We start from the raw sequence: 27,312 nt of genomic DNA on the forward strand, positions 1-27,312 counted from the left end.
AGCTGTGTAAAAGCCGCAAGTGCCCGCGTAGAAACCCACATTGAAACAGGAGATATTTACAAAGAAAGACGGTACACAGAAAGCGTTTTCAAAGTTTTAATATCTTAGCTTAGCTTAACGTAGCAACAGCACGGTGGCACAAACGGGGCTGGTTAAAAAAAAACAAAAAAAAAACAGCGGTGTCACCCACACAGTAGCAACATGGTCGCACAACACTAACAGGGCCGGTTAAAAAAAACATACCTAAATAACTGAGATGCGGCAGTAACAGAGCGCTAACAGCTAGCGCAGCGCTAACCGTTTTTGCGGCACTAACACGGCCGGTTAAAAAAAACATACCAGTGTGATGGTCTGAGCGCTCCCAGTACTGAAAAGTCTCTTTGTGAATAATGCACATGCGCGTATATTTTGCAAACTGCCCATCCATGCTTCGACATGTGCCATTTGATTACTTGTCGCAGAGTGTTCATGTTCGCTATGGACGTCTCAGAAAGACAAACACAGCGAACGTACATCTATGTGTATATCTTTTTTATTAATTTTCGTTTTAAGGTTAGGGTTAGGATATAACGTATGATAGCTCCCTCTATGTAGAAGAAGGGGAAGTATGAGACCGGGAGATTTGCCAGTAAGCATCTGCTACGCACCCAGAGTTCCCCTGTTAGTTAGTAACGCATGCACATTAATCACAAGGAGACTTTTCAGCACAGGGGAGCACTCAGACCGTCACTCCGGCAAAAGTCACTTCCTCGGCACATATATTCCACCGATCTCACGCTCAACTTTTCCGCTTGAGTGCCGTGCGGCCGTGAGAAAAAAAATGCACAAATTGGCTACATCACTGCATAAACCGCAGGGTTAAAAGGGTGTGAAAAAAAGTCGTGGTTCATAGGGCGGAAATTACGGTACTAACCAGGGCCAAACCCCGCCGAGCTTCCGAGATCTTGGCGAGATCGGGCCTTTTCAGGGTAGCATGTTCCGTAAGCTTATAAAGACCCAAATATGTTAACTATTTTCAGTATATATTTTGTTTGCATTTTTTTGGTGCGTGTTCAGACACAAATAGCATTAAAGTTTGTTGTTATGTTCCCTCAATATTGTGGATTTTCCTCTTTCGCCGGTGGGCCAGGAGGAACTTATGCCCCCGCAGCATACCTGTGCCCACTGTATTGTACAGGTAAAAAAAAAAAAAAAAAAAAAAAAAAAAACGAGGTCGCGTAAGAGCGTCCTCGCCGTCTCTCCGCTGCCATCCATTACTGGCGCGGCGCAAGTGTCAGTGCGGACGATGGCTTCTGGAGCCCCCCAAAATTAACAACAAACTAAAGGCAGCCGATCGATAGATTGTGTCTGGAGAAATGATGAAGCGGCACTTCACGGGAGGGAAAATCAATGTCACTTGCTCTCGCCCGTGCGCCTCCATCTTTCTTTCGCGCAGCTTCAACTTGATCTTTACGGCGCTGGTGTGTGTATGTGTGTAACGGGAGCGCCATTTAATGTTCCTTTTGTTTCTTTCCTTTTAGGACGCAAGGACCCTCTGCCACTTCGATGTGTGAGCTCACCGATGGCCCTGCACTGGAAGTAAGTAAGCGTCCCGACTTCACCGTTTATCCGCGGACCGGTCGCTCTCTCGGGTTTTCACGTTGGTTCCGCCGCTTGCTCAAGCAATCACAGACAAAACACAACGTGACGCGCGTTCCGTGTATTCAATATATTTTGATTGTGGGGCGTGACATCCGGTGCGTCGTATCCTAATTGAATCTGATTGTGTTGTAATTAAACTGAATCATATCGAATCATAATTGGAGAGAATCTGATTGTAATTGAAGTAGGTCACGTTCTAATTGGAGTGAAACACCGCATCTTAATTGGAGTGGATGGTATCATAATTCAAGTTAATTATATGGCGTGTGAAGTCAGTAGGATCAGAGTTTAAGTGAATTGTATCATAATGTGAGTTAATTGGATTGTAATTGGAAGAACTCATAAAAATTTGGACTTAAGTGATTTGTAAATAAAGTTCATTGAATTGGAATTGCAGAGAATTCTTGCATGATTGGAGCGAATTGTAAGTGCAATGAATCAAATTGAAGAAAGTTGTTTTGTAATTGGAGTGAGAAACAGTATTTAATTATTTCATTGACGTGACTCATCACAATTGAGGTGAATCATATCGTATTTAGAACGAGTTGCTTCATAAGTGGACCGAATCGGATCTTAATTGGAGTGAGTCTTGTCCTATAAGAATATTTTACTTGGACTCAAATATATGGGATTGTAACGGGCGTGAACAATATCTTAATGGACCTTTCCGACGGCGATCTTTAGCTCCGCCCCCTTAGCCATGTCCCACAAGCTTCCAAAATGGCAACTGAACAGAACAGGTTTGAATTTGGTTCTCTATCGCGTATTTCAGATAATATTGGGGTATGTTTTTTGCCAAATGCACCGTACTTGTCAAAGAGGGTTCTACAGAGAGGTCTCAACTATTTCACGCAAGGAAATTAAAATTTTGGACGGAGCGGGACGCAATGTCAACGTTACAGTGAAACGTCGGCGATCGATGCGAAAAACATTGACGGCTCACAAAGTTCATATTGAAATCCAACAGGATAAAATACTGGAATCGTACTGCGCATGTAAAGCAGGGTGAATACTTTTTACATGGAAAGATCATGAGAAATATCGAGTGGGTGTATTCATTTGACTTGGCTCGTAATGGAACCCAGTACTCTTGTCTTAAAAGTCCGATGTGATAAAAATAGGCAAATAGACATCTTCATGACATCATGTATTTACATATCATTAACCCGACTCTTCGGTATAAAACATGACACTTCATTCGGCAGGTCAGTGATACACTAACAAAGTGAAAGATGTTCTCCTGCAATGTGTAAAGCACTGATAATAATTCAATCTAACTCAGAGAAGATACTTTTCCCTCACTTAACCTTCGAACATATAGCCTCGTGTTTGTTGATATTGTTAGTTGTACATGGGGTCTTCCCCGAGCCTTAATCCATCGTAGACACTTCGTCAACTCTGTTTTAGGCCTTCGAAAATGAATCAAGTGGTCCCCTTGTAACCTAGCAGGGTATCTTTCATCAGAATTGCACGTTCCCCAAGCGTTTCTGAGAATTATTTTCTTCATAACATTAACTTTTCCAAGCGCACACTACTGACAACGAGCATTGCTTGTGGGACAATATGGCGAGAGGGGCGTGTCAAGCCAATGGGGCTATCTGATTGGCTATTATTGTACGAGTGATTGACAGGTCGGAAAGGTCCATTGAGGTGAATCATATCGTAATTGGAACGAGTTGTATCATATTTGGACCGAATCAGATCTTAATTGGACTGAATCTTGGACTACAAAAATATTTATTTATATAATATTTACTTGGACTCAAATATATGGCATTGCAATGGGTGTCAACAGTATCATAATTGAAGTTAATTGTAATTAGTGAATTGTATTGTAAATAGCGTGAATCATATCGCATTGTAATTGGGGTCTTTCATAAGTAACGAGGGTTTATATAGTTAGAGTGTGTCGTTATAATTGTAGGAAATAAGTAACGGGGCTAGAGTGTCGCATCTTAATTGTTATCAACACCACTATCATAATTGTCGACGTTGATCGCTATTTATTACTTCTGTTGACACACCCTGCAGTAGAGGAAGGTGTGGGTGAGCAGTGGCTCATTTGCACGAGACAGGACAAGATTTTTTCCTTTTTTTTCAACAGTGATTTCAAATATAACGCACGTAGCATAAGGCCGTAGCGAACGAAGACGTGCAAAATCACGTCAGTCCGGTATCGGTTTTTTTTTTCTTCCTCTTTTTAATTCTTCTGGAATGACAACATGACGAGCCTTTGAAAAATAATCCCATTATATTTCCCTGGCATTACATTAATAAAGTTCTCAGAGCGGAAAATCGGAGCCTCCGGAGCTTGACATTAGCTCTCATAGAGCAGTGGCGGTCCAGTTGAAAAACATTTATAGATATATATATATAGTAGAATTTTTATATAATGGACTGGTACAAAAGAGTCATGTGACATGACGGTTGATTGGAGGGAATCGTATGGAAATTGGAGTTTATTGTATGACATCATTAGTGGTGGGAATTATCCCCCATCTTAATTGGAGGGAATCGCATTGCATCATTAAAAAAAAGTTGAAAAGAAATCTGATTTTGAAGGAGGTTTTTGATTTCCTTGACCTTCAAAGCTCCTCCAACGGGGCGGCGTGCAACAACCTGTCTGAATGAAAGGGATTCAAGCCCCGCGTCTCCTGCTCCCCCCGCCACCCCCCCACCCCCCGACCCGCGTCGGACGTCCGCGTCCTGCTGAGGTGGCTCGCGGTCGTCCGACGCCTAGCCGCCTCCTCTCCCCGAGATGAAAGATGACTTTGCCTTATCGGCGGTTCCCTGCTCGAGATCTCCCGTGAAGCTTTTGGACTTTTGTCATCGGACAAAGGAACAAGCGTCCCGGTGTGTCCAAACTTCCCGATGTTCAACTTCAGAAAGAGGTGAACGCCGGGCCAGCGCTCCGGTCTCAAGAGCTCCGCGAGGATAAAGAGCTCTGACCTAATTAGCTGACTTTATTAAGTAAAACTGTACAGAGACCAACCCCCTCCCCTTGTGTTTTGCCTCGACAACGTGATTACAGCTCTAATGAGCTGCTGGGAGCCTGTACGTAACCTTACATTGTATGCACTGAGGGAATCGTTTTCAAATTTTTAAAAACCAAGTATCGCCATCATCACCAACAGTAAAGAATAGTTGGGTAAGCCATTGTGTTCATCAAACACAAGGCAGATGTTTTATCCTAAATAATATTTATTATTGTATAAACCAGGGATGCCCAGACATTTTTTTACCCCAAGATTTACTTTTCAAGCAGCCAGCTTCTCGCGAGTTACCGAGGACCATTTTAAGGTTAATGTTATGTTGCCTCCTATATTTAAAATAGAGAATTAGCTTTTTGTGCACTGTTTTGTCTGTGCTTTCATCCTGGATCAGGCTGTGGCAAGGTGGAATTTGAAAATGACACACCATCTCATCCTGCACTTTCTACTTTAGCTTCAGACCAGACGTTTCCCACTCGGAAAAGATAAAATCTCGTCCAGTTTAACCACTTTTTCATTAATTATTCATATACTCAGGCAGTCATTGCATCTTAAAACAACAGCATTTCTTTTTTTAACTTTCTCTATTAATATCGAAAGTAAACATAAGCAGCACGTCTAGCTCGTCTTTGCTCTACGTTGCCCAGACTGTGTTGCTAACTAAAGCGGCGGTAGTGGACGCTGTCGTTATAAAACACATTGATGGGCTGCGTAAGTACTGTAATATTTGCAAATTTGAGTGTACGTCTTTAAGGGGGGTGAGAGTGTCGTTTTTAGAGAAAATTACATGTGCTGCCTAAAAGAAATCAGTGGCTTCTTCTTTTCATTTTTTACAGCACGGATGTGAATTGTGCCATTGGATGAAACAACCAGTCATCCCTCATTCATTGAATCTCATTGCAAAATGTCACTAACTGAATAGCTGTATGTTATACTTTCAATTTGCATTGGATTATTATTTTTTTGCGCGCAATGCAGAATATCTGTGAAGAGACTGCCTCAGCGGTGCACAATTGCGCACGCGTGCAGTTTAGAGGGAACATTGGCAGACGTCTTTTTTTTTTTTTTTTTTGGGGCACACCATCCCGCGATCGACTGCCTCGACGCATTGAGCACCCCTGGTATAGAAGATTATGCAATGGTTTAACTTTAAAATGGTGCTGAAATACGGGCAAAAACATGATTCCCGTGAAAATTATTGGTCATACAAGTACCGTACAATGAAAATATTGCTGAATAAATGTTTAAAAACAAATCACTCTTAAAGACTAGATGCAAAGTTAAAGACAACTAAACTGTACTTGGGTAGTGAGTCGGTGTCCACCACTCATGGTAACTGCAGTAGATGCATGCAAGAACATCGTCAAAAAGTGTCATCTCGGTTTGGTTGCCAGTTAATCACCACGGTCCGGTTGCTCGTCAGCCACCCTGTAGTGGTAGTCGACACACCCTGGATTTATCACTAGCTGGTCACCCCAGATTGTTGACTAGTGATTCACCCTCGACCGGTCCCAGAACTGGATGTCAGTTAGTTTCTCTGGAATAGTCGCCAGTCAATCAGCACAGATTGGTATTCACCCGGCACTGGTCACTGGCCAATCACCTTCAACTGTCTGTCAGCCAATCACAAGAAACAAAACAGGAGTGTTAAACGGCTCCAGTTGCTACAGCCTAATGAAAGCTTGATTTGCAAGCTCGGAGCCTTCCTTTGTGCTTCTTGTTCTGAGGCTAATCACACCGCAGCCAGATGATCAATGGCGCCTTCCACGGCCAAACGCTCTGGCAGACTTGAACAAGCCGCCTGTCACCGCGCAAAGTTTTTCTCCTGTTGACGGCTGAGGATTTCCTTTGACTTGAGTGCCTCGCTCTAGTCTAGACCCTTGTTCCCACACAGTTTCCAACCGGGGCAGATAATGCATGGAAAACATCAGCTTTTTTTATTCTGAGGCTTACGCGTCCCTTTCAAGCTTCAGTAGTAATTGTTCCATGTCAGCTCAAGAACTCAAACTCAAATTCATTCTGAATGACACTAAATATTTGGTAATTGAAAATACTCCAATTTTAAACAGAATTTCAGATCCGCGAATATCTTGTTTTATAGTGCGCAAGACTTTGTTGAGTGTCCGTTTTAGTATCGCAATCGCAATTCCCAACCTTTCCCTCTGGCTCCTGGAAAAGAAAATGAAAAAAAATCAATTCAAAGCTACCTGTCCCTGTGCGAAAAGTAATTGCCTCCTAAACCTAATGACTGCTCGGGCTACACTCGGCAGCAACAACTCAAATTAAGAGTTGTTTATGGTTGCCAATGAGTCTTTCACATCTCAGTGGAAATATTCTTTTTTTTCCCCTACACTTTCTTCCAGAATTCTTTCAATTGAGCAACAGTAGAGAGGTTTTGAGCATGAGCGGCCCGTATTAGGTCATGCCACAGCATTTCAATTAGTCTGATACAGTATTTAGATGCATTTGATCTTAAACAGGCGGCACGGCGAGTCAGCTGGTAAAGCGTTGGCCTCACAGTACTGAGGTCCGTGGTTCAATCCCGGACCCGCCTGTGTGGAGTTTGCATGTTCTCCTCGTGCCTGCGTGGGTTTTCGCCGGGCACTCCGGTTTCCTCCCACGTAAATTGTACACTGTAAATTGCCCCGAGGTGTGATTGTGAGTGCGGCTGTTTGTCTTGATGTGCCCTGCGATTGGCTGGCAACCAGTTCAGGGCGTACCCCACCTCCTGCCCGTTGACAGCTGGGGCAGGCTCCAGCACTCCCTGCGACCCCCGTGAGGTTAAGCGGCAAAGAAAATGGATGGATGGATGGATGGATGATCTTAAAGATTAAGTGGGGAAGCTATGCAAAATACAGTGGCGCCTCGATTTACAAAATTAATCTGTTTCGGAAGTCGTTTCGTAACGTGAAACTTTCGTAAGTAGAAACACATTTTACATGTAAAGTTTCTTTCAGCTTGTCCCTTTCGGGGTCGCCACAGCGTGTCATCTCAGATGAACGCACATATGTTTTGGCACAATTTTTACGCCGGATGCCCTTCCTGACGCAACCCTTCTCAGGGAGTGGAGGCCCCAGTGGGATACGAACCCACAACCCCTGGTTTATCAAACCAGTGCTCTAACCACTGAGCTACAGGGCCTCAGAAACACATTTTACATGTAAATAGCCTAATCCGTTCCGTGCATTTAGAAACAAACGTCTGAAATCACTTTGCAGGTTCTTTGTCTTTACGGCTCGTAACAACACCCATAAATCCCTAAATCCCCAACGTTAAGATTAGTACAACTCCCTATTGGTTGTTCATTATTGCTCAATATCAGCACAAGCACCATATCGATTTGTTATGACAATTGTCCTGACTAGTTTTAAACAATGGGCGCCTGGGGGAGGGGGAACTACACCTGAATTCAAGAGACGCCTCCATTCTTCTTCTTCTTCCATTATCCTGGCATAAATTAAATCAATTTCACACAGGAGCGGCGAGCGGCAGCTTGGGAATATGTATCAGGTAGCAATAGCGAGGCGAAGGACTCACGCGTACCTTTTAACGATGACTCAACAACAGCCGCAAAAAATAATAATAACTAAAATCAAGCAACGGGCCTCTTTTCTTTATCTCGGAGATGAAATCCTCTGCAGACGTGCACGTGTGGAAGTGGGGATGCGGAGGGGGCGGGGGGAAATGTAAACGAGTGAGGGAGAGCGTGTAGGGAGAGCTGTGACAGCCTGCTTGTCAAAAGTCGACCATGAATATTGCACCACACTTCACGCTCTCAACACAAACACACACACGCACACACATAAGCACAAACAGATGCGCGCACACAAGCTAGCAGAAAAAAGAAGACTGAGGCGTGCCGGGATGGACGAATGGATGGATTAATGATGATGTGGGATGGATGCGTGGACTGCATGGATTTATGGTTGGCTGTCGGGCGTCATTATCGAATCTTTATCAAATAATCACACAATAACTGATGCCCTACTATTATTGTGATTTGTTATTTTTATCATTTTTTTAATAACAAATCTGAGTTTTATGGATGGAGTTAGATCAGGGGTGTCAAACTAATTTTTCTCGCGGGGGACATTGTAGTTCTGGTATCAGTCAGAGGGCCGTTACGGCTATGAAACAAAAATATCAAATTGTCCCATCATACTTACATCATCAATTTATGAACTAGTTTTAGAATCAGAAATTAAGGGTAATGGTATTTTTTTTTCAACTATACATGGTAACACAAAAATGCTCGTAATATCTGTTTACCATTTATGATGCACGGCAATTTGATATTTTGGTCCTGATTTTTACAAGAATCGTGGAAATTTACACTGTAGATTTCGCTTCGTGGGCCACATAAAATCATGTGGCGGGAATGGAGCTGGCCCCCGGTCCTCGTGTTTCACACCTGTGAGTGAGATGCGTCAACTGCATATGTTGGTCCCGAGCGTGTGGCATACATTTGGTGTACAGAATTTGAGAGAGCAAAATCCAAAATGCTAAACGATTAGCAATGGCAGTTTGTATTAGTGTGTTAGTTATTACCGTTTTAGATAAAAAACGCACACTACCTTGTTTTTTTTTTTTTGTCTTAATGAAGCTTTGAGGCAGAAATTTTGCAGCAACCTATTTTTTGAAGTTGATTTAGCCTTATTTGATTATTTTTTTTCTTCCAAGCCCGAGATGGCTGATGAACAGGTCCGCGGTTTAGGTCAATGTTAATGAAATGGATGGACAGAATAATTAATGCAGGAATGCATGCATGGATGATTTATTGATTGAATTTCGATGGCTGGATCTTGATGAATGGGTGCATGAGGCAGTGGTGGTTTTATTAGATACTCTCGCGTTGCATTGTATTGAAATTCACGCCGCAATCCACATTGCAAGTGCCTCACGTGCCCGCCCCCCTGGGTGTGAGTGTCGCCTGCCTGCGTCCCCCGGGGGCTTCCCGTCTACAGAGCCCGCGAGGAGCCCTGGGGAGAGCGATCGTCACGCCGACCTGCTTTCTCTCTCTTGCTTCAATGTCGCTCTCACCTCAGACTGTTTGGGGTCCATTTCGTGGAGAGGACCATTCTGAAATGACGCCGTGCTTACTTTCCACCGGCTTGAGCTTTGCCATTTTTTCGTGATTGTGTCAAATTAATGTGGGGCCAAGTGCCTTCTTAATGATACCTGACAATCATGACTACTCATCAAACTGCACCAAGTCATCATTGCTCTTCTATTCCGCTTATCATACGTATGACCACTGCTGAGATGGAGTCCATTCGGACTTGTGGTAATGGTAGACTACACACTGTGAATCCACCCGAACTGGTCGCTAGTAAGTCACCCCAAAATTGTCACCAGTTAATCATGCTAGATTGCTAATCACCCTGGAGTGGTCACCGGTCAGTTACCCTGTGTTGGTCAAAAATCAATGGTCGTCACCAGTCAATTACATTGGATTTGTTGCCTGTGAGTCTCCGAGGACTAGACAGCTGTTGACATAACAAAGGACAAAAACTGCAGCCTCATTGGAATGGACCTTTCCGACCTGTCAATCACTCGTACAATAATAGCCAATAAGATAGCCAAATTGCCTTAACCCCTGGCTTGACACGCCCCTCCCGCCATGTTGTCCCACAAGCAATACTGGTTGTCAGTAGCGTGTGCTTGGAAAAGTTAATGTTACGAAGAAAATGGTCCTCGGATACGCTTGGGGAACGTGCAATCCTGATGAAAGATATGCTGCTATGTTACAAGAGGGCCGCTTGATTCATTTTCCAAAGCCTAAAACACAGTTGACCAAGTGTCTACGATGGATTAAGACTCGTGGAAGAGACGCACGTACAACTAAATGTGAACAATATCAAGAAACAAAGCTGTATGTTCGAAGGTAAGCGAGGGAGAAGTAACTTCTCTGAGTTGATTGAAATATTATCAGTGCTTTATACATTGCAGGAGAACAACAACTTTCACTTTGTTAGTGTATCACTGACCTGCCAAATGAACTGTGTCATTTTTTATGCCGAAGAGTCGGTGGGTTAGTGATATGTAAATGCGCCATGTCATGCAAGACAAATGTCTATTTGCCTATTTGTATCACATCGGACTTTTAAGACAGACCACTGAGTTCCATTATGAGCCAAGTCAAATGAATACACCTACTCGATATTACTCGTGATCTTTCCAAGTAAAAAGTACTCACCCTGCTTTACATGCGCAGTACGATTCCACTATTTTATCCTGTTGGATTTCAATATGAAGTTGGTGAGGCGTCAAACTTTTTTTGCATCGATCGCCAACGTTTCGCTGTAACTCTGACATTGCGTCCCGCTCTGTCCAAAATCTTAATTCCGTGTACATATCCTTGCGTGAAATAATTGAGACCTCCCTAGAGAAAACCCTCTTGGACAAGTCTGACACGTTTGGCAAAAAAACACACCACAATATTATCTGGAATACGCGATAGAGAATCGACTTCAAACCTGTTCCGTTCAGTCCCCATTTTGGAAGCCTGTGGGACATGGTGACTGTAACTGGGGGGGGGGGTGGCCTCAAGATCGCCAGTCGAAAGGTCAATTGCATTGTGAGAGAAAAACCTGCTCCATCACCTTAACCATCAAAATGAAATTCCAGACCAGAACGTACAGTATCTACAAGTCCTGAGAGGTGGAACTCGGGAAGGGTGCGCTGCCTCGGCGTATGACTAAATCATGAAAAGGATGCAGCATAATTGCCTGTCAACTAATTAATTAGTGTTTTGTGGTGGAGTTGGGCCCATATATCAGGTCTGCTGGCAGCCGCCTGCGTATCAATGGCACAGCTAATTAGCACAATAATGAGGGTAGTTTTAGGACCGTGTTGGACGCCACCAACAATAGAAACATCTGTGCCGCAATAACATATTTTTCATCCCCTGCTCTATAAGATAACAACCCCTGTAGTTCCTTTTTACCATCGCTCACGGTCCAATCTACTCCCTATAGGGATAATTATTGGAATCCAAAAGGACCGTTTCCACATGCCAAACAGGTTCAGGTGTGTTCCCGCGCCCTCTGGGGTGTAAAAGTCAAGGGTACAACCTTTTTGAGGGTGCCACCTCAGTCGCAGCACACTGACTGTGGCCCGAGCTGTATATATAACATTTTTATTCTCAGTAGATTGTATTTATGTGCTGGGAAGATTCCTCATGAGAATTGAGGTGTCTATTACCGAAAATCCATCCAGGTAGGAGTCTTCTCTGGATCAATCGCCAATAGGATTGAATCAAAATATGATAACAATATGTCAAACTCAAAATAAAATGAGATTTGATACTCTGTCATACATTGAACCTCAATTATAAGGTTTTTACAAGTACAATGCGATTCACCCCAATCACAATATGATCCAATAAGATACATTTCACATTAATTAAAATACTATTGAATCCAATTTTGTTGATATGCGACACACTGCATGACAAATTTTGATGTGATAGACTTAATTCCACTGCGATACGATACAAAACATTGAAATCCAATTACAATGTCATAGGATCCTCTCCATTGGAACATGTTTACATCAAATTTGATATAATTTACCGCAATTCCGATGATACGATTCACTCCATGAAGGTTGAGATACATTTAACAGCAATTACAATGTAATTAACACCAAGTATAGAGATGTGTTTTATGTATCTCCAGCCCATATATTTTTCATTTTGAAATTGTCATACAAATCATTTCAAGGACGATGTGCTACCTTTTATTACGATGAATGCAATATGTTCAACTGTAACTATGATACACTTCACCCCAGTTAGGATGCAACGCAATCCTTTTCACTCCAAATAAAATACGGTGTACAGCAATTAGTCTGCAACATACCGGTGACTGACTCCAGTGTTCATGTTACACTCCATATTCGATGAAATATACTATAATTTACTCATCATGATGAAATACGATATACTGTACGTTTCACGACAAGTGTGAAGTGATATATTTTTAATTAATTATAATTTTGAGTGACAATATGATACGGCTCATTACAATTATGAAGCGACACAATGTGATACTCTTAACTGCAACGACAAAGCGATCTAATGAAGGTATGATACCTCACGATTTATTCAACACATCACTTCTTGTCCTTCTCAAACACTGGTTACAACAATAAAATGACAAACAAAAGTATTACTTTTCACAAATTCACAAAACACATACAAATCCCTCTAAAGGAAAATAAATTCAGCACACACTTTAACAAATATTCCACCACCTTGTATAATGAAAACCTATAACCTAATTGCTACTTTATTTATGTTAACTTTTAACTGTAGCCATTTTTTAACCGGGTTACAATAAGTTCAAATTAGTTCGAGTGTGGGATGCATGAAACTACGTCTGTTTATATATCAGATTTTTATTCTCTACCGTTACTGAAATACATCTACAATTATGATTAATTCACACGTAGTGAGTTACAATTTGATATTTTTTTTCCGGGAATTCCAATACTTATCCATTGTTTACCCAATACCAGCACCTACAATTGAACGCTGTATTTTGCTTTGTTTCACTCCCTCGCGGGTTAGCGTCACACTGGCCACACACAAAGAAAAATGAAGGCATGCTGGTGCGGCTGCGGTGTCCTGATTTCTAGCAATTAGCTGCGCGCTAGCAAACATCCTTGACGGCGCTGACCTCCCGTCATGCGGCGACCGTCACGACTGGAAGCTTCTCCCGGCTTATTACGGCTCCAAGTGTTATGGTAATGGAAGGCGGGTGTGCGTGGCGATGATAGCACCGCGAGAAAGGATAGCCTATTATCCGCTGCTGTGTGCTCTTATCCGCTGCCGGCCAGTGGTAATAATGGCGTGGAGGAGGGCGACCTTTTTCTGTTCCGGTGATAATGTTGGTGGCCGGAGAAAAGCATTCATTCTTTCATTCAGTCATTCAATCTCTTCCACTATTCAGAGTTGGGTTGAAGGGGCAGGAGTTTTTGAAATGGTGTTGTCTGTCTGCTCTCTATCTATTTAACATAGACAGTCATTGGTAGCTTTAGTCACTTTGGAAAATTTCAGCACAGAACAATTTTTGTACAAAGAATTAATGGTAACTTCCGCCAGTTGCTCGACCACACCGCACCACTGCCTTTACGTCCACAATCAGTGTTAGCTTTAGCCAACTAGCTCAACCAAAGCACACGTCCCATTTGTTATGTACACAATGAGTGGTAGCACCATTGACTCAGCAAACAACAGCCCAACTTTTTTTTACATACATAGTTAGCAGTGGCTCTCAGAAAGATGAAGATACGCACAGGAAAGGAGAGGAATGAAGATTAGCTGAAATAAAACAGAATATATGTGCGTGAGTGAGAGGGGCAGTGGAGGAAGAGTAAAGTCAGGGGAGAAGAGATGGCGAGGGTGGACGACTTCAAATACTTGCGCTCAACAATACAGAGCAATGGTGAGTGTGGTAAGGAAGTGAAGAAACGGGTCCAAGCAGGTTGGAACAGTTGGCGGAAGGTGTCTGGTGTGTTATGTGACAGAAGAGTCAGCGCTAGGATGAAGAGCAAAGTTTATAAAACAGTGGTGAGGCCGGCCATGATGTACGGAGGCACTGAAGAAACAACAGGAAGCAGAACTGGAGGTCGCAGAAATGAAAATGTTGAGGTTCTCGCTTGGAGAGAGCAGGTTGGATAGGATTAGAAATTAGCTCATTAGAGGGACAGCCAAAGTTGGATTTTGTGGAGACAAGGTTAGAGAGAGTAGACTTCGATGGTTTGGACATGTCCAGAGGCGAGAGAGTGAGCATATCGGCGGAAGGGTGCTGAGGATGGAGCTGCCAGGCAAAAGACCGAGAGGAAGACCAAAGAAAAGGTTGATGGATGTTGTGAGGGAGGACAAGAGGACAGCGGGTGTTCGAGAGGAGGATGCACGAGATAGGCTTGGATGGAAAAAGATGACACGCTGTGGGGACCCCTAACGGGACAAGCCGAAAGGAAAAAAGAAGTTAGCAGTCACTCTCACCGGCTACACCATTAGCCAGTTAAAACATGACCACAACGCACCTTTATTTTACATACACCATCAGCGTTAGCTTAAAGTGTTGCCATGACCATAGGACACCCCATCAGTACTTGCTGTATCAAATAAAGAGTGCAAATCTGTTTTAACATAGACTCTTCGGTTTAGCCAGCTAACATGGCCAAAGTACTACTCTTGCTTACATGTACAGTTAGCATTAGCATTAGTCAGCTAATACAACCACAATACACCTCTGTTTTATGTAAAGTTAGCAAGTAGCTTTCATCATCCGACATGACCACAGTCCACTAGTATTTAAAAAAAAAAAAAAATAGCCTTACCCAGCTGACAAAATTACAGTGCACTTTTATTTTACTTACACAGTAAGCTCGTTATTTTAGCCACAGTGTTAGATATCCCACTTAGTTCTAGGCAGGACACAACCCACTGCAACATGATTGGCTGTTGCATCGTACATACCCAACTGTATCCAGGCGGGAAGGGTAGGCTACGCAAATGAAACGAGAAGAACATTCCAACTATGTGTCATTTTGTACAAAATAAAACGAATCAAGTTCCTTAGGTTAGGGTGGGGTAGAGTTAGTGGGATTCAAAATAATGCTACCACGCAGCAGTCGGATACTACGCTCCCTGCCTGGATGCAGCAGCCAATAATATTCAGCTATTCTTGCCCTACAGCCGATCACATTGCAGCGGGGGCGTGACCTGCCTATAATTCAGGTAGAATTCATCAAAATGCAGCACAACGACTACACGGGGTTTTTTTTTTCAAATTGACAAACGTTAAAAAAAGACACTGTTCTTACTTTTTATGGGGCATTAGTGTAAGATTTTTTTAAAGTTAGTGCCATGTTCATCTATAAATATCCCGCCACAGTGTGACATTGACGTCTCTTTGATTCTCAGGAACAGCTGACAACTTCCTGCTTTGAGTCAACCTCGCGGCCCACAAACACACCCGAGACTTTGGTAAGAGTTTGCTGAAGCCGAGGAACACATTTATGCGGTGACGCCGATCTTCTGAAACTCCGAATAATTGGTATCTGGGCGAGATGAGCTTTTGTAGATTCCTCCCCGGTGTTGAATTCGCACCCCGTGATGGACTGAAAGTGTAAAAAAAAAAAAAAAAAATGTGTTTGTGTTGGCTGGCTGGGTGGTTGCGCTGCCCACAGGCTTTATCTGCCAGAGGAAATATTGACCGTCAACACTTGCGCTTTGCTGGCATTATTACTTTGTGTGTATGTGTGTGTGTGTGTTTTGTGGACAAATAACATACATTTGCTTGAGTAAAGAGAACACGGGCAAAAATGTTTTAGTTAGCCGCAAAAACCCTGAGGAGGTTCTGAATTAATGCTTCGTGGCTTATGTGTGTTAGTTGGTGGGCTGCTAATTATTTGCGCTGGTGCAAAACTACTTGTTCACACAACCATTTGAGAAGGGCCAAGGCTCTAATTCGTCATAACAATAATTGTAAATCTTATTTTTTTTTATGTCACACTTGGCACCAACATTTGAGCATAATTTCTCGAAAATAATGTGCACATTTTTCCAAAAATATTTTCAAAAAGTTAATAGAGCGCATTAGATTTAGGTATGGATGAAAAATAAAAAAATACAATCATATTGTACAGTTGTTTACAGGTACATAACATGGTAAACAAAAAAAAGTATACATATACATTTTCATATGATATTCGACGTCTTATGTTACACATATTTATTGCAGTAATGTGCGCCCCCAACGTGAACTCTTCGACCTCCTCCAGGAGTTTGAATTTGACGATCGTTAGCATAGCGTGTTTGTTGCTACTGCACCAAAGATCAGAAACGACTGCCCGGGAGTTTGTTTTAACTTAAACCAAGAGAAAAAAATGTCGACTACAACGGCTCGTTGTGCAGCTGCTTTTAAAAGACATGTGGACACTTGTGACGATGACGCCGCCAACCCGGAAGTAGCAGCGCAGTCCGAAACAACGATAGGTCGCCTCAATGGCTTCAGGTGGCTCTCAAAACAACGTGAGCTCAAACTACGTAATACGAGCGTCATGGACACATAAAAAAAAAAAAAAAAAAAACGGGAGAGCACACACAATTGAAATGCCCATTTTTTTTTTTAAATGGTGGTGCGCATTGTACATTGGTAGAAGGGTTTTCCTGTTTTTTTTTTTTTTTTGGGGGGGGGGTCAACTTCCAGGGCGCGCATTATACTTCAGGACGCATTATACTCGAGAAATTACAGTAAACCATGGATAAATATAAGAAAAGTTTCTGACAAAACAAAATATGCTAAATGCTACATCAAATATATTAGAAACAATCATCGCAAAGCCTCAAAGATGACAGAGAAAACCACTTGTAAAGATGAAGGTGACATGGCGATACGCTGCGCTGAGATTCAGGAGCACAAATCACATTAACCAGCGAAAAAATAATGTTTTAATTGGCTATTAGTTTACAAATATTGACATTGTTAAGTGAAATAGTCATTTTTAAATTAAGTTGAAAGCTCAACACAAAGTGAAATGATGATGGAACACAAAAGCAGACACCTTTCGGGTTTCACTACAGGTGGATAATTTAAGTCTGGGGTTTCATTTCATTAACTACGAGGAGGACTCAAATAGACATGGATTCTTTTATTTCGAAAGTAGGCTCCAACCAAGTGCCCTTTTTCACACTTCAGAATGTTTTTTTTTTCATGCAGAAATCCAATTTAGTATTCTCTGGAGCAGTTAATTGATTTACTAAATGAACACAGTTTCTTGTACATGGATATGAAAAAAAAAGAGACAAATGCAGTTTTATGCTCATTTTAGATGTCAAAGGGGTTTTCTGGCTGTTTTTTTTTTTTTTTTAAACCGTGGGAGATGGTTCAAACGGCTTTTTGAGTATTTTAGGTGGGTCACCCCTGACCTGTTGGCTATAATTTGAATGGCAAGTGATTACAGTCAGATAATATGTGTAACATGAGGGTACTTGTAGGTAGGGAACATGATTCCGATTACAACCCCTCTCATGGACATGGAACATCTGCATTAATGTTATTGTACTTTTTAAAGCACGCATTGTAATTGCTGTGCCACCCCATTTATGGCTTCAACCGGCTCTCAAGCCCCCCCGGTGGAGTGGCACACTCCAAGGCAAGGAGGCCCTTGACATTCGGTTGACGGCGCAGGACTTGAAAGACCGAAGCTGGTAAAAGATTCCCTCAAACGCACAACGCCGGGGACGCGCTTCAGAATAGCGTCTGGAGTCGAATTGTACCAAAGCTCTCAGCATGTGGCTCTTCTTATTTCTGTCGATTTCCAACTGTAAGCAATTGTTGTTCTGTTTCTGGTGATTTTGGTCCCAGGTGGATTGTAAGTGGTCATTGTCCGTGTTTCTTTGGAGGTGGTTCTGGTCCTGGGGCTCTTGCATGAAGATTCTTGTTGCTGAGATGTTCCTTGTTCTTTGTTCTGGTTGTCGTACCAGGGCAGAACCGACTCGCGGAGAAAAATTCCTCGTGTTGTACACACTTGGACATTAAAGCTGATTCTGATTATTCGGTGGTTTTGGTCATTGGATGACTGTAGGTGGTTATAGTCCGTGTATTTTCGTGTGGAGGATTTTTGTCTATAGTCTGTTTCATGTGATCTTGATCCATGCAGGTGGTTTTGTGACATAGGAACTTGTAAGCTGTTGAAGCCCTTGTCCTAGTGTTTTCAGTGCATTTGTGATTTTAGTTGATTTCTATTTGCTTTTGGGCCTCATCACAAATGGTTTTGGTGTCATCTGTTTCAGGTGGTCTTGTAATGTTGGGCAGTTTCCAGTAGTTTTGCTCCTTGTTCAATGACATTGGTCTATTTCTGGTGTATTCCGTCCTTGGTTCATTGCATGTGGGTTTGGTCATTACTCCATTGAAAGTGGTTTTAGTTGCTGGTTCTTTGAGGGTGGTTTTGTTCCTTTGTCGATTGCATGAAGTTAGTTTTGTCTTTCTTGGCCTTGGTAAATTATAGGGGCTTAAAGTCCATGGTGTTTTTAGAGTGATTATGTGAGTGTTATTGCAGTTTGTTTTTTGGTTTTCAACCTTGCAAGTAGTACTTGGTCCTTTACATGGAAGCTTTGTGACTTTGGTAAGTTTGTGGTGACAGCTTGTCTTGTAGCAAGTGGTTTTGTTCACTTTATGTTTATTTTATTTTTTTTAGAGTTACTCAGTTTCTGGTAGTTTTAGTTCTTGTTCTGTGACAAGTGGTTTTGGTCCTTTGGCAAGTAATTGGGCACTTATTGTCTTTGGTCTATTGGAGATGGTTTTTGTCCCTTGTCCGTTTCTGGTGAATGTGGTCCTTTGTCTGTTGCATGTGGATTTAGTCACTGGTCTAATGGAGGTAGTTTTAGATAAACCAACTCTTCTTTGGGGATCTTTTTAGTCCTTGGTCCATAGGAAGTGGTTGTAGCCCTTGGCCCTTTGCAAGTAGGGCTATGATTTGAGTCAATTGTTGGTGGGCTTGGATTAAACTCTATGGCAAGTGGTTTTGGTTCTTTCTACTTTACAATAAATTCATTTTGTTCCCTGGGAGAGATTTTAGGCCATGGTCTGGTTTTGTTCTATGGTCCAAATGATGTGGTTTTGATCCATGCAAGTAAATTTCCCAGTGGTTTTGTTCAAGTTGACCCTGCAAATTACACTGTTTGAGGTAGTATCTGTTTTCTTGATACAAGTAGCTGTCTGTCTCATGTGAATTCTCTGATGAAACATATTTTCATCACGATGGCAAGACCTGATCACATTATCAAGTAACAGAAATCAGTACCGGGGAGTGCAAAAATGGAAGCAATTGTACTCATACGCATAAAAAAAGGTGGCAACATCACATCTGTTTTTATTTTTATTTTTACCTCTTTTTCAAATTACATGGCCCATCTTTCGGATTTAAAACAAAACAAAAAACAAAACAAAATCAATTGCGGCACCTGAGGACAAACGTTTTCCAACCCTCGTTTACATGATTCTTCCTCCCACTTGGGCCGGTAGAAACAATGACTGAGCTTTAAAGAAGCAACATAACGGCACTCTCTCCTGCAGTACGACGGGGCCTTGACCTCATCTCCTGAGCTCACAGAGAAAAAGATTTCCCGCAGCTCACCGATTGCCAATTTGCGACTCTCGGGAAATGCTGCCGCCGCCCCTACGGAGCCGCGGCAAGGCAAACAAACGCAACCGGCATGTAGGCCTCTGTCATCACGCCAACGCTTTCCTCACGCTAATAAGGAAGCGGCGCTCCTCTTGGGACCAACAGCTGGTCGTGTTTTTACAACGCCGTCAACGCGCGCCACTCCTCGTTCATCAGCAGCTGTTAGCCACGCATCCTCGCACCTAATTGCTCTCGCTAGCAGTCGGGCCACAACGCAACATTATTTTTCAGTAGCTGTTATCAGGGTCTGATGGATGCCGGGTGTAACGTGGCGCTAATTGAGGAGAGTTCCTTTTTTCTTTAAACCAGTTCATTGATAACTGTGATTGATAACCGAACACAATATGTTAAATGAAAGCTAAATGAAGGGAAATGGTGGTGAACTCCAAAAAAGTGAACCCTGCGATACAAACATACACTAAGATATAGCGTGGAAGAAGAAATCATGATTTAGCAATATATCGTTTTTCTCAGATTATATGTCTGAGGCAATTGTTACATTCCCTGTCTGTATGCGTTACTACAGTGTTTGTATGTGAAAATCTGTTATATGAAGATAAATTCCTCCCACCATGTTTTTGCTAGCCCATCAAAAGGGTTTTCCATTGAGTGCTAGCATTAGGCTGGCGATGTTTCTCAAATAAAATGTGACGTATTTAAAGTGCCACTGTCATGAAATGGATGATTTTTAGTGTTATTAAGGAAAAAAATGTCAGCCGGTATGGACCCACGCGTTTTTTTCACCACAAAACATAATTTGGACGTATATGGCTTTTTGTAACTCCTGCCATGAAAATCCTCTCGAGGAATTTGTTTTTGAGAAGAAGCAGGAAGTGACGTTAAGGGCAGCAGTGCACTCAAGCATTCTCGTATGTTTATACTAGTTGTACCTGCGGGAAGGTAGCTCTTTGTTCCTTTGTGTGAGCCAAAATGCCGGCTCGTTGCATTGCTGGATATTGCTCGAACACTTGGGAGGATGGATTTACCCTTCATAAGTTTCCAAAAGACCCGGTTCGTCGTGAAAAATGGATGGCACGGGTGCAAAGGATGAGAGCTTCGTGGGTTCCAAATGACAGGTAGCTGTGTTTACAGCACCGAAAAAAAAAAACAAACAATAGTTAGGGGGAGCGTAATCGTTTCAGAACGTAACAAAAGATCCGCATCCGTAAATCAGAGGTGCTAAATGTGTCGATCTGCCCATCGGTGCCGTGTTTGCCGATCACGGCTTCGGCCAAGCTCCCGTCTCCCACCACCAAAGCCGCGCCTCGCGGACGAGCACAGCTTCAGCTGGGCTGGCTCTTACATACTCTCTGGGAGTCTGTTGTTAGTTAGAAGTGATCCGCATATCATCTAAATATGGCTCGAAACAATAGGGTCATATTGACACTTCACTCGATTGTGAGATGTTCTCTTCTTCGAAAAGAGGTTCCGTGTCAGAAGGGGCGTGTTCATCTCCCATAGTAGGGGCCACAGCGTGTTTTCATTGGCGAATGTCCCAATGTGACGTCACTGGCAGTAGATGCAGGCAATACGGCGACCACTTGGATGTCGAATGACACTTCCGCAACTTTGCGCATGGATGATGCGCTCTCCGCTCACATTTATTTTTTCGTATAGACATTGAAGTGAATAATATTACATGTATTTTTCATTACAATATCTATTTTAGAATGTTTGTAGGGATGACACTTGACCTTTAACAACACAATACAAACACGTCACTGAAATCAACAGATGGTGGGTCCACGCATCAAACTAACAGCAATCCCTCAAGAATTTGACAGTTACACTACAAATGACTCAATATATGAAATATTGTATAATATGATTGTATACCATGGCAAGTTTGCAGTTGTGTTTGGTGCATTTTTGTTAGAGTCTTACAATTTCTGACTGTCTGCTGGCATCCACCAAACAAGCAACTTGTTTGGCGCGTAGCATGATTCACTCGTTTGGTGCACTGCGGGGTTCACTCATTTGGTGTGCGCCAGGGAAAGCTTGTTTGCTTCGCACTTGGGTTTCCCTCATCTGCTGTATCAAAAAAAAAAAAAAGGAAAAATTGATGCGCACCCACGCGAGCAAACTTTATCGAGGCAAGTAAGTAAACGCAAGGTTTGTTTGTGTGTTCCACCCCCCGACCCCCCCAAAAGAAGGATGTCCTCTACGTCCTTTTTAATCTCGGATACAGTACCTGATGTGAATCGGAACAATGGAGGAATTGAAGTAAGCCGACCGTGAACAGATCCTCATCATATCCTGTGTGTGTGTGTACGTGCGTGTGTGTGTGTGTTTGTGTGTGTGTGATTAACATACATATTTGCTTTCACTGCATTGGCTAGAAAAAAAAGAAAAAAAAAATCAACCACACAACACGTGTTTGTGGACGGAGAGTACAGTGAACCTTTGATAATGCTTTGCCGACCCCTCCCCCTCCAAAAAAACAAAAAGTTTTAAAACTGTCTACATTAATAGTTTAAACCCCCTAAATATACTCCAAAACACTTAAATATAAATGCAAACTCATCTTTCAATGTGATTCTTAAAGATAAATGCTTCCCAGGTGGTTTGATTACAAAAATACAAATGTAGAAACTTACAAGAAGTACAAGGACGCATGCTGGTGTGTAAAGTGGCTGTTGTGCAAAATTACACAAACTACTGACCTATTGGAATTTTTTTTTTTAAACTCAGTGATACATAAATACAGTGTTCCTCCGCTATCTCACAGTACACTGTTGGCACTCCAATTATCTTGTGGGTTTTATATTGTTTTTTATACAAAGAGGGTTAGAGACTGATGGCTAATAGTGAATTACAGTTTTTATTTAACTTAAGTGCAATACATTTTAATTCAATCATTTCTGTACACTCTCTGATTTAGGGTTAGGGTTATAATACTAATTCATAATACTTTTTGGGAATCAAATATCTGCCTCATTTTTGATGAACTCTTATATCTTATAAACACCTGTACGAGCTATTCTGCTGGTACTTGTATAACTTTTTTTAGGTGGTACTTGGTGTAAAATATTGAAGACTGCCATAGACAGTATTTTGCCACAGAAACGATTTTTTTTTTTTTTGGGGGAGGGGCATGTTCCAGAAATTTGCAATTAGTTTTTCAATGAATAAAATTCAAAATAAAACCTCTGACTAGGTGAATTTGTGAACGCCAAACGGCAAATATATTGGTGTCCACAGTACCGTAATTTCCGGCCTACAAGCTGCGACTTTTTTCACACGTTTTCAATGCTGCGGTTTATGCGGTGATGCGGCTAATTCGTGCATTTCTTCCTAACTGCTGCAAGGGGTAACTCGAGTGGAAAAGGTAAGAATGAGACCGGCGGAATATATGTGCCGAGGAAGTAACTTTTACTGGCCTCTGTTAGCGCTGTGCTAGTGTGTTGCTCCTGTGTTACTGGCGCGTCTCAGTGATATTTACCGGTATTTTAACCGGACGTGTTAGCGTTAGCGCTTCCGTTAAACTCTTTCTCTCTACCGTCTTTCTTTGTACATATCTTGTGTTTCAATGTGGGTTTCGATGTGAGCACTTGCGACTTTTACACAGCTGCGGCGTATGTATGTATGTACCAAATGGTATTTCCTTTACAAATGTACTTAGTGAGGCTTGTAACCAGGTCTGCTCTGTAGGCCGGGTATTACGGTTCTTACTTACTTTAATGTCCTTGCATGTGAAAAAGGAATGTCATAGCCGCCGATGTACTTTTCAGCTAAGAGAATGTCAGGAGAATAGCAAAACATACACATATGAGCTGCTGTCAGCCAGAGCTCACACCCAGACAATCACGCGCAGATTAGCCGACGTGCAGCCCTAGCACGCCTTAAAGGCAGATAGCTACAGTTACTCACAGCCGCTAGTTTTTTTTTTTCCTCTACATTTTACGCTTGCAATTCCTTTTTTTCAGCAAATTGTTTTAGTTATGTACGACAGAAATATTTGCGAGCTCGTGAGTTTCCCGCGGTTCGCTCCATTCTTGAAGCCGCTGTCTCTTTGGCCCCCAGTGCGGCATCGCCGCGAAGACGCTGTAAATGGAGGACGGGGAGGTCCCGCAGCAGCTCTTCCCGAGCGTGAAAAGATAATTGTCTTCTCACCAGGAGGAGAGGGGGAGGGGTTGGGGTAACTGCGTGACCCCCGAGCAGGTACGAGGGTCCCTTCTGAGGTGTCGTAATTACTTGTGCTGATAGAGGTGAAGAGAGGACGCTGCCTGCTTCCCGGCGAAACCGCCGCCTCCTCCCCTTCTTGCGCTTGCCATATGCAGTGTTTAATGTCAGTGTAATCTGTAAAGGTTAGCGCTGTACATCTCGGGAAACACACGATGACATCAAGAAGCCTTGCGCCCTTTAGTCCACTTTAATATGACCACACTTTGTGTGCTTCCAAACAGTAGTTATAGTGCCAACCGGAAAGCAGCTATTTGCGAGATACTGTACAAGGTATCGGTTCTTTGGTGGGCGCCGGGTTTTACTTGTTTTTTTTTTCATGACAACAGATATTTTGAAGGGTTCGGGAGCAAAAGGATGCTTTGTGAACTGAGCAAAATTTGTGTTTTCCAAATCTGTGGTTCCAGTTAACAGTGAACAACAAGCGTTAACACCCATCCATCCATCCGTTTTCTTTTGCCGCTTATCCTCACGAGGGTCGGGGGGGAGTGTCGGAGCCTATCCCAGCTGTCAACGGGCAGGTCCACCCTGAACTGGTTGCCAGCCAATCGCAGGGCACATAGAGACACACAGCCGGACTCACAATCACACCTATGGGCAATTTAGAGTATCCAATTAATGTTGCATGCTTTTGGGATGTGGGAGGAAACCAGAGTGCCCGCAGGAAACCCACACACGAACGGGGAGAACATGCAAACTCCACACAGGCGGGGCCGGGTTGGAACTCGGGTCCTCAGAACTGTGTCGCCAATGCTTTAACGTGCTGCCAACCGTTAACAATTGTGGCAAATTTGAAGAATTAAAAAAATATCACCATGTACAGTATTTAGTGTACTAGGTCCTGTCACAGGGCTTTTCCACAGTGTGACAACGAGGCGCTCTAAAGGGGCCACTAGATAACAAAGCGCCGTTCCAAATGCTAGCTGTCAAGTTTGACTTTTTCAGTCCCCCTGCACACACACACACACGTAAACACACACTTTTCTTGCAATTTCACCATCCTGCGCGTGACGTATGTGCACTCACAGCTGACAATGAGCCACTCTAAAATGGCCACAACTGGTTGTATGGATCAGGGTTTTGGGCTGTTGTGGCCACTTTAGAGTGCCTCTTCCTGTAGCTGGCTGTCAAGTTGGATTTATTCTTGATTCTTTTTCCCAACTGTGTTACTCTTCTGCCATTCTCTGTATGACGTCCATGGCCCTTACAGGTGGTCTAAAGTTGGCACACTTGCCCAGAGCCCCGGTCCACACTTTGGCTGTCAAATCTGACGTCCCCCCTCCCTTATCGCTCTTCCGCCATTCTCTGCATGACTTGCATGCACCCAAGACCGACAGCGGAGGACTCTAAAGCGGCCTTACCGGCGGACTATCTGAAGGGAAGGTACATTTTCACGGTGTAGGCATAGCTAGCTAGCTAACTGTAATAGCGACAGATAACCCATGATGCAAATGAAGGTGCCGAAGTGCTTATTTATCGTTGGGTGTCCAACTCATGCCCGGGCCAAAGTGTGTCACCCCGTTTTACCCACGCCCATAAACTCAATAAAATTGAATGGGTGAAAATTTGTTCATGTCTCCACAATTCAGTACTACATAATTTCTCAGTCTTTCCAGGAATGATTTTCAAACATATATGGTAAAAACAAATCTCAGAATCCACTTTCTCGTCTTTAAACTTTTTGACGCACCAAATGATTGAGCACACCGGGATTATTATTATTATTTTTTTTGCCTCATAAATATTAATGCTCAGCTCTGCTCTTTACTGCTTTTATATTAATAGTAGTTCACTTCTTTTTACACATGCCCGACTAGTAAGTATCACACTGCACAGTTCAGTCCGTTTTATTATTTATAGTTAGTTTTACCCTTGAACGGATTTAATCCCGGGATCTCCTCCGGGAATATTGGACGATTGGACACAGATGGTTGTCATCAAAATTGTGAGAATATCCTGTATGCGGATAGTTAATAAGCAAAATACATCAAACCGTGGACCCATTTTCATGTTAATGTGGTCGTTTGGCGTACGCCTATAGAAATAAGCGCTGTCCTATTTGCGCTGTGAATATATGAATGTGAACGTATGACTGTGACAGTGTTATGGATTGGAGCTATCTGATTTGCACAGGCGGGCAAAATTGCTCTAGTGACTCAGATGACATCAAAGGACACTGGACTGCGGGCGCAAGCTGGCGTGACTGTTTCGGGGGAGAGGAGGAAGGGGGGAGGCGGGGTGTCACGAGCTAAGCGGCGACGGACCACCGCGTCCTACTGAGGTGGGACGGCACCTCTTTGTGTGTGTGTGTGTGTGTGTGTGTGCTTGAAATCCATGTCGGGACAGAGTGTGTGGCTTGGTAGCTTCATTTTACTTTACAGTGAACTCCTGTGGTCTCGTGCTTAAACTATACTGCTTTGCTCCCACCTTGTGGCGCCTTAGTGCCAAGGAACTATGTTAATGTCACATGAGGAGCTTCATATAAAAAGTATTTTTGGGGCCATCTTGGGGGAGGAGTCAATAACTTACTCTTTTTAGGTTTTTGCAGCAGGGTTGTGAGCGCGACTATTGTCTGTCTCAATTAAAATAAAAAAATCAACAATATTTAAGAATTTTTTAAATGGAATTGAATCTCATTTTTTTTATCATATACTGAGAGAATTTTTTTTTTTAAACCCAACAGACCATACTCAGATTGTGTGAATAACAAGGAGTGGCTTCCAACTATAGATGTTGCACTTCCGAAAAAGAAAGCATTAAATGTTACTAATGACTTTTACTGTATTTCACAATTATAATTTACTGGTAATGTTTTTTTCAATTCTTAAATAGCAGACCAGCTTTACCAGACCAGCTTAATAAAAAGAATTAGCATCCAATTATTCACTAAAACAGCAGAAACTAAGCCATACGCACTTGTACAGAAGTTGCACTTCACTTTCCTAAAAAGAAACAATTTCATTTGAATTATTGTTAATTATATTTAACTTTTATTATCATTTAAAAGTCTTATCTAGAGGACCTATATTTTATTTATGTATCACACAAACGTAGCTAATTTTTCATAAAAAAATCTTTTTAAAATTCTCAACACAACAGCTAAGAAATAAATTAGCGCCAAAGTGCACGTCCATCCATCCATCCATTTTCTTTTCCGCTTATCGTCATGAGGGTTGCGGGTTAGGGTTAGGGACAAACAGCCGCACTCACAATCACACCTCGGGCCAATTTAGAGTGTCCAATTAATGTTGCATGTTTTTGGGACGTGGGAGGAAACTGGAGTGCCCAGAGAAAACCC

The 27,312-nt window shown here is 42.5% G+C and overlaps 1 protein-coding gene across 4 annotated transcripts in view; it reads left to right on the top strand.

The window, feature by feature from the left end:
- The window catches only part of mgat4c (mgat4 family member C), a 136,186-nt gene that overhangs the window by 63,234 nt on the left and 45,640 nt on the right, over window positions 1–27,312 (top strand). The window contains exons 3-5 of one of the 4 annotated variants that reach the window (XR_009795531.1): window positions 1,521–1,578; window positions 15,568–15,630; window positions 25,225–25,521. The gene's annotated coding sequence lies outside the window, so the exon portion shown is untranslated. Of the gene's footprint in view, window positions 1–1,520; window positions 1,579–15,567; window positions 15,767–19,723; window positions 20,604–25,224; window positions 25,522–27,312 lie in introns of those variants that run through there. The other 3 variants (XR_009795532.1, XR_009795530.1, XM_061823724.1) reach the window with 3 other exon arrangements.

This window comes from Syngnathoides biaculeatus, chromosome 6 (assembly GCF_019802595.1).
Source record: "Syngnathoides biaculeatus isolate LvHL_M chromosome 6, ASM1980259v1, whole genome shotgun sequence".
Taxonomy (NCBI): domain Eukaryota; kingdom Metazoa; phylum Chordata; class Actinopteri; order Syngnathiformes; family Syngnathidae; genus Syngnathoides; species Syngnathoides biaculeatus.